Genomic DNA, 9,464 nt, shown 5'->3' with positions numbered 1-9,464 from the left:
AAAATGGCGCAATAATCATTAATTGTCAATTTTGTCATTAAATACTAAACCAAATACAAAATAACTAGCACCATTAAATTTCTTGTAAAAATCTGGCTATTATGAAGTTATCTTAAAATTTGTAAGTTTAACCCTTTGGTGTCCTATAGTGAACAAAATAAACAAATATACAAACTTCCTCTTTTATATATATAGATACACAAATTCGAGTTTATGACGTCACTTCCTGTGAGTAAGGCCAACTTTTTCTGTATAACTCAATCAGTTTATTCAAATAAGATATTTAAAGTTGAATTAAATTACAAGGAACTTATTTAATGTTGGCTGTTTCAACGTACCGTGTAACTGTAACAAGTTCATGAATGAGACGTTATATAGTTTATTTTAAAATAACTTTTGAAACTTCATATTTGAATTTTTAGCAACAAATATATTTGATTTGGAGTCAAACCTGCTTGTGCTTTAAAATAAAAATAAAATTATGCAACGTTCTCTCAAATTCAACTATCTTGTTTAATGTAACTCTTACTTGATGATTAACCAATAGGTTCCTCACTAAACATCAAAATCTGTTTTTATTTTCATTTGGTTACACAGCCAAGGGTTGCTGATCAACTGAACCAACTAGTTGAAAAAATCCTTTTGATGCTATGTAGATCCAACATAATATAAAGTCGAATCTGTAGATAAAAGTTTATAACTCTGTCGTTTCTGATCGCTACCCAAAAGAACCATGCGGTTTGAAACATTCATGTAGAAATATATTCAGATGCAAACACATTGTTCAGTACTTTACCTCTACGAAAGTATGTCAGTTGCTATAGAATCGATTGCTTATGATAGCTATTAACGATCCTCCTGCACGTTTCTAAAGTGTATTGAGATGGTTATACACAGTGTGAACACATCTAAAATATTTTCTTCACATTCCTTCTCGCTAAGAAGTTGAAAGAACATGTGAGTTATTTCGTGAACTGTGACTATTTCTCTTGGTAGTGACAAAGAGCGAAGTCAAAAATACGATGAAAGAAAAAAAGTTCTAAAAAAAACATAAAAGAACATTATTTCTCAAACATTAATACATTAAAACTCGCTCAGAATTAGGTCTTTTGTAATTAAGTATGTTTATGTTTCTATGTTCGGAACACAAGTCATTAACTTTTGCTTTTCAATAGAATTTGATATGTAGAGTAATGCAAGTTTCCAACAACTTTCTAAGTTATTAAGTCTTGTAAAGTGAAGATTATTTTTTAAATTTTAAAAACATTCCTAACTAACAAGCAGTAGTATCTTAAATTCCCTATTGAGTTGTTTTTTTTCCGATGATTTTGTTGCCACCAAAACAGTTGAATGAAGTTAATTCAAACTCAACGTGATTACTCGCACATGTCAAGTCTGGTGACTCTGGTAATAGCTAACTGAACTTTTGTCCATTGCTATTCTTGTTACTCCAGAATAGCCTTTTCATTCAATATTAAAATGATTCATGATTTTTGTTATATGAGTTTTGGCAGAAGAAACTTGTACCTCTCCATAATTTCTATTTACAATATACATCTACTATATAAAGACGAAAAGCTGTCCGTCTGTAACGCCGATATCTCGGCCGCTGCGGTACTAATCGACACGCAACTTGCACGAAACGACGAAGCTTACTGTCACGACAAGCAACTTTGTCTTTTTAAAAATATTTCAGCCATATATATACATAATGGACGATGCACTACTTTGGTCATATAATTAAATTTGACATTAGGTTGGTAGATATCGTGATGAGTAATTAAATCGAATCGGGTATACGCACACCCTATGCTTGGTATTGCTGGCGCACAAAATTCCTAATCTTTGGCCGAAATCCCCATTACTTTTGCTTTGTTGTCAAGGAGGACACAATGACACAATATCACCAAATTTTGTCCGATCGGAACACTCGGCTACAACTTTATAAAAACTCGCATGTTTTACCCGCAGCACATTCCAGTTATGTCCAAAGTAGCGCATTTTTCAGCTCAGCAGGCTAACAAAGCCAAAACCAGGAAGACAGTTCATACAGAAGATACCGAAATCTATAATAAAAGGAGCATGTGTGTGGTTGTGTGTGACCGCCATAGCTCCAAGAGGAAAGAACCTAGAGACCTGAAATTTTTCACTCATACTAAGGAGATTCTGAGTGTGTACACCTGGGTATTATTTTCCAAATTTGTCTAATAAACTTTTGATCAATTTTTTGCTCTATAGTTTTGACATTAGGCTCCATAATCCTGCTTTTTGAAGGTCTGTAGAAAAGTATCATATTTTTTTCTAATTCTCACTTACTGAATGAACAATATTTGGAGGTTTTCTGCCAAATACTGTTGTAAAAGAACAAAATGGTAAAAAACTGCCAAAATTGGGGGGAAAATTGTGGAAAAAATTACATTTTTACCAAAAATGAACAAAATTCATTAGGATATGGGACCAAACATTTCTTATCCAGTCAAAGGCAACATGGGGCGAAACAAAAGGTATCATGAGCTCCCAGGACTCATGGAACAGACCCCAGAATACTATAAAAGGTTTAAGTATATAAAGTTTGAGAAATGATATCAAACAAAACAGCTAAATAATTTTGGTGCATGAAAACACAATAAACTCGAAAATTGTTCCAGGGTTGGTAATGGCAAGAACCTTTTCATTTTGGCATCAGATGGGAAAACAAACATCACTGTCTATCCTGAGGCACTGCAAGGATAAAAATTGCACAACAGTGGGGTAAAATGTGATAGAAATATGTGATATGAAATGTGATGTGAAATTCTCAGTGCAATGATAATGTATTAAGATGTAAATAAAGAATTCTTAACTTGCAGCAAAGAATTTTATTATACAATAAAACTGATGACTTCTATAGGTTTCTAGGAAAAACAAAATCTTTGAAAAGATTGTTGGTTGCATCTCATACCTAAAGTAGGTTCAAAATACACATACACACATAGACACAGTTGACAAGTAAAATATCAATCTAATAACCAAAGCGAAGATGGGTACTTCGGCTAATTCATAATAAAATTCACTGCCTTTAGCATCACAATTAATAATTTGTAGGGTCATACAGTTGATCAAGAAGGAATCAGTTTTTTCTTTTTTCGCAAGTTTCAATGTACAATGATTTATCAAGAAGAATATTTGAATAAAACTTGAAAATATACAGAAGTCAGAATGCTAATCAAGCAATACGTAACCCTTCAACTCCAGTTGACATCATATGATGTTAGCGTAGGCAAGCATTTTGCGGACAACATATTGAATGACCCGCCGCAAAAATTCGCGAATCTTTACGCATGGGGTGGTAGGCAGATTTACACAAGCCGCAAACGAAGGGTTAAAGGAGTTGACAAACTATAAATTAAAAAATGCTGTTTTCGTGAAATACTAGAAATACTACAAATAAATCATTATTTCAGGAAATATTACGGACATTCAGCTTCTAGACAATAAAAGATATACTCGGAGAAGGAATTGTTTGCTTGTTTTTGAATTTCGCGCAAAGATACACGACGGCTATCTGCGTTAGCCGTTCCTAATTTAGCAGTGTAAGACTAGAGACACCACCCACCGCCAATTCTTGGCCTCCTCTTTTATAGTGGGATTGACCGTCACACTATAAAGATGACAATTTGTTTGTGAGATATTTAATGATATCCTGAATTGTTTCTTAGAAAATGATGAAATTAACAAAAACCTTATTGAGAAACAGGAGACCTATGAAGTTTTTGAACCTTCTAAATTTTATTAGCTTTTCTTCTCACGTTAACAATCACATCACTAACTGCGGTCATTGAGCAGTTATTACTTTGAGAAAGAGACATAAAAAAAAGGATAATAATTGTCTTATTCATGCACTCAGCTTCCTGCCCAGTACATAACATAAACGTCTAATCACATCTCTAAATTACAGTAAGAGTAAATGTTACAACATAAATGTCAGCAGACCTAATTCACGTGCATAGACACCGCCGAGCCACGAAGTAAATATAACAACGGTACAATCACCGGAAGGGTTTGTCGCATACAAGTAATAGTTTCCTGCTTCACATGATACGATTTCTCTAGAGACTATTCAGTAAATATTAATCTGTCTTATTCTTGAAAAATACACTGAGAAGAACATTCCTGTTTCAGTTCGAAAATTTTCAATTTGATGAAAAACAAACAGAAAATAATAGTACCCACATAATAATAAGGCTCAAATACTAACAGGAAAGGGCTGGTGGTGATTTAGTGGATAGCGTTCCCTGACTATTGCCGCACATATGCGCTACGCACTTTGTGGTCATGGGTGTGCCTTTTTTCTAGTATATAAGCTCAAATTTAGAAACGGCTATGCGCAAAAAAAAAAAAAAACTTTACCGACTTCTAACTGCTGTATATTTCATATAAATTGCTTATTTGTTTTTTATCATTTTCGCGCTAAGCTACACTGGCAAAACCTATAGTTTTTTTTCGTGAGATTTGTCTTAATTTATGAAAACTGCATCCAAACTGAAGTTGGCCGTCTTACCTCACCTTTTCCCTGTATATATTTTTCCCAGCATTATTTATTCTCTCTTGCTTCTTCTGATAAGAACAAAAGCACCACTACAACGTAAATCTCATTTCTAGTTAAAACAAATATTGAACATAGACCTTTTATGGATATTGGAGAAAAGAACATATTGTTGTTGGGGATCGATTTGTCTTTGCGAATAGTTAAAGCAGACTCCTAAGATGAGGTAAAATGGCTGCAATCTAACCCATAATAATGTAATATATATAAATATAATAGTAATGTCTGTCGTATGTCCATGTTGTGGATGGATCTTCACCAAAATTAGTTTGGAGCTTCATTAGGTCCATGCGGGGCTACATGCAAATTTTCGGTTTTGCATTTTGCGTTTTGCTGTGTTTTTTTTTGGGGTGGGGGGAGTTTTTGTGTTTTTTATCTCTACTTCGTCCCTTCTAGATGGATCTTCACCGAATTTTGTATGAAGGTTCAATGGGTCGATGAAGAAATACGTATAAATTTTCAGTTTTGCGTTTTGTGGTTTTCATGGGAGTTTTTGCGTTTTTTACCACTACTTCGCTCCCCGTTGATGGATCTTCACCAAATTTGGCATGAAAGTTTGTTGGGTTCATGCCTCCGCAAATTTTCGGTTTCACATTTTGTATTTTGCAGTTTTTATGGGCGTTTTTGTGTTTTTTACAATTACATGTAAGGGAAGCAACTTTTTATGTCCTAAGATAACCTTTCATTAACCATGAATTTATATAACTGTAACCAGTTTAAAATAAATATTGTATTCAGCAACTGCTTAGAATTATATAGTCGTGATTTTGGTCATGAAGTCAGCGAAGGTCAGATGTAAACTGTCCTCTTCCTCCCTTCATGAACGTTGATTATAAATACTTGGGAGCTTTTTGTTTAACCTAAGCATTAATTTCTACCCTCCTCTGTGACAGACGATACCAATATTTATGAAAGACCTATTTATAAAAATGTTGCGTGCCAAAAATATCCTTAGTTTGTTGTACATATAAGTTGTCCTTTCTGGTTATGTCCATGAATGAAATCAGTATTTTCCAATTTATGTCCCAACAATATAATTGCTTTAAACAATTTGAATTATTTCAGCAGGGATCGGAATGTCCTTTGCAATTCGCAAGTTGTCCATTATCTAGGACAATGGCGCAGATTAATGTGGATGGTAGTGTGGGGCAATGACATACATTGTGAACTATGGGGGAAATACACGGCATCCGTGTGAGGTGAGTCAGCCTAGCGAGGGAGTGGGAGCATCTTACACGAACCACTCATCGTAAAGTAATTACACATTATAAAACATCAGTTGATTTGAACTGTGTTTCTTTTACGTTATATTTGACTGTTCATCATTGTTTGAAATCAACTATATGAAATATCTATTTTGAAACCATGAAAACTTCAAATGACTTACCTCAGATCAACGTTTTAAAAAAAACACCCACTTTGTCCTTTCACACTCATACTCGCTCGCCAGTGTCTTTATGCGCGAGGCCATGTAAACAGTATTGGCATATAATCATTTTGAGAGCAACATGTTATAACTGATGATATATATGAGTGGCCGTTTTACCGAAATGGACTGTCTTATTTTACTTTTTTCTACAGACCTACACTTATGAAAAAGGGACTATAAATTAATTTTAATTGTGACTGAAATTTGGCAATAAATATTACGTCTAAATTTTGAGAAAATAAGAAATTATCTTTACCTCTTGCGAAAATACAGGCATTATTCACGCGGCGACATACTTGCTCGGTGGATTATAACACATTCTGTATCAGAATCAAAAAGACGTCCTTTTCATTTCAGTTAAGGTGAATATGTTAATGGAAGAATTAAAAACAGTTATTGTCCTTTACTATGTCAAAACATAGTATTTTGGCAAGTTTTTTTATATGTGTATTTAGCAAGAACGTTTTAATTAGAAGTATAAAATCTGTACGTACAGAGCAGTTTGGAATAAAATACATCGACATGTTGGTAGAGGGCATTATAGCTCAGCAGATTAAATTGAAACAATTTTAAATTTAATGTTTTACATTACTGATACAATAATGCTCTGTTCTAAAGTTGTCAATGTAGACGTAATTCGGTTACTTGAATATGGCATAATTCAATGTCTTAATTATATTTATGACTTTATATATACTCTTAAACTCGTAATTTCTTCAAAATCGCTTATCTAATTTGCTTATCTCAGTTCTAAACCATACTAGCATCATATATGACAGTTCATACAAAACCAGGTTTCAAGAGCTCCGATCTATATGCTACACACGATGTCCAAAAAATACTAGTTCTATTTGAAAATCTAACACTTAGTCACATAGAATGAAACTGACATAGATAAGGGTTACTCTCGCCAGATGACAGCATTTGTACACGCATGTGACATGGAGTCTTTACAAAAGAAACAAAATGTATGTCGCGTGCACAGCTTGACAGTTTAGCACATGCGCAGTGACAATTTCAGAAACTATGTACAAAAAATAGAACAGTAGTGAGATGTTTATAAGTAGATAAATAATTTATTACAACCGTGACTGCTTATAACTATCTGCTATAAAAGAATTATCCATATGTGTGCTTGCGTGCTTATGTTTCGTTCAGTTTTTAAGTTTGCTTGTATTATTTGCTTATCATATCGTTGCTACCGTGGAATGATCTTGTAGAAGATAGAACTCTCGTAAAAAAATAAATATTTTCTATACTGCATTTAGTAAAACAAAATATGTTTTAAGCTATGTTTATAACAGCTTCTGCATTCAACAATAGAACAATAATAACAGAATATAGAGTCGTACGCTTATACTATGTATATAAATATATATATTAACATTTATAAACATATGCCATATAACATATGATCTTTGGTTCAGAATCAAACCGAGTGTGACTGAGTACTTAGCATGTCTGTCTCTGGATCTGCGGATCCATTGTTCTCATTACTTTACTACAACAAAGCAAAACGCGTTCCGGTCAAATCTCATTAGTTGGTAGAAAAGTGAAGATTCAAAGTTGCTGTTCGCTAACTATCTTTCCTCTAGTCTATCTGTTCCAACTTATGGACGGCTAGCACAGGTAGCTCTTGAAAAGTTTGGAGAGAACATACCGTAATGACAACAACAAAATGATATTACAGAATAATTATTTTAAAGTTAAATAAGCGACAAATCAAGTTTAATCTTCTCTTCGTTTTCTGACGCTCCCAATGGCTCAACAGTATTTTTGAGGGCTTATAAAACTAAAATTCAGGTGATGGGTGCCCAGATAGCCCATTGTGTAACTATGTGCCTAACAACAACAAATATTTTTCTAGTGAAATATGTTTAATTGTAGCCATAAAAATATGCTTCTAATTAAAACTACAATATTAACTCCTTTTCTGTTAGTTATATTAAAGTTTTGTGAAAAAAAAATACATTTATGTCTACGCAGTAAAACACACTTTTTTCTATTGTTTCTTCTTTTACTTCTTTCTTAGTTCTTCCAAACACTTTTCAATTGACCACCATTCCTTCATTTCTTGGTCGATTGACTTAAAGCTTTGCAGGGCTATATCTTGGTCTATTACGAACAGATTTAAACCTTTTAAAGGATGTTATTGGATAAAAGGTCAGACAAACCAAAAATTTATACTTTGGGTTCCTGTGCGTTCATATTTTCAGCAATCAAGATGAAAGTTGGCACAAATATAAATTTTAATGCGTCCAGCACATTGACATACAAAAAAGTTGGATTTATTCATGTTGAATCTTTTTATGCGGGTCAGAACTCAGAAGAAAAGCATAATTTGGGGGTTTTGGTCATTTACTCAGCCGTATTTTGACCATTTTTCATGGGAATTGGTACAAAGTTACCTTTTTACAGGTTCCATACATTGACAAACAATGGGATTTATATGGAATTTGATACGAAGATACTTTTTACAGGTTTCAAACAGAGATGTAGACAATTTTGGAATTTTTATGTTTCGCTCAATTTTTCAATGAGTAAGGCACAATTTAAGGTTTTCGTATACCAATTATGTGCGTATCAACCGATTTACATGGTATTTGGTACAAATATACCTTCTTTAAAGGTTCCAAGCGGTGATATAAACAGTTTTCTATTTTTCTGTGTTTTTCACGAGTTTTCTGGTGTCAAAACTGGCCATGCTGGGATTGCGTGGCGGAGACATATTGCTCGAGAATATTGGTGTATTTAATTGTATTTAAATATCCATGAATAATCGGAAACCAAATATCCTTTATTCTTTAGGTGCGCTATAAGAGTGACAGTCAAATATCACTATCCTGTCAGACAAAATAGCCCCAGATCTTATGTTGCTTAAACTTGATTATCCGACTTCCCTGTTGTCTGTCAGCTCAAAATTAAGGACAGATAAAAGTAGATAGCTAAGTATTTATGTTGCCTAAATTAAATTTCTAATAAACTTCTCAGTAATAAATTGGACAATTATTAATAACATGTGAAAACTTATTTTATGCGTGTTTTCGATAGTCCTAAATCATCAGCTTAAATCTATTCTTCATATAAAAAATACTGAACGAACAGGGTATCAGGATGATCATATTACGTTCGTGATAAACGTTTAAGAAATTGATTCGGTTATCTTGATATTTTTCTCTTTGGTCTAATTGTAATGATACATCATTTTCAAAGTTAGATATTTGAGTCTCATTACATTCAAAAAAAATTAATTGACTCGTATTCTTAGAGTCATAGGCATTATTAGAAACTCTTATTTATCCAATTGGAAAGATAGATGAAATAATTTAGAACACAAGAATGCGGTAGAATAACATAGAAAACTTGACTTACCTCACATAACTTGAAGCCGATAAATGAAACTGTCGAACGTTTTTAAATCATAAAAACGCAGCTCATTTATCTAATACC

This window comes from Limulus polyphemus, unplaced genomic scaffold, assembly GCF_000517525.1.
Source record: "Limulus polyphemus unplaced genomic scaffold, Limulus_polyphemus-2.1.2 Scaffold67, whole genome shotgun sequence".
Taxonomy (NCBI): Eukaryota; Metazoa; Arthropoda; class Merostomata; order Xiphosura; family Limulidae; genus Limulus; species Limulus polyphemus.
Note: the sequence above shows the minus strand (reverse complement) of the source record.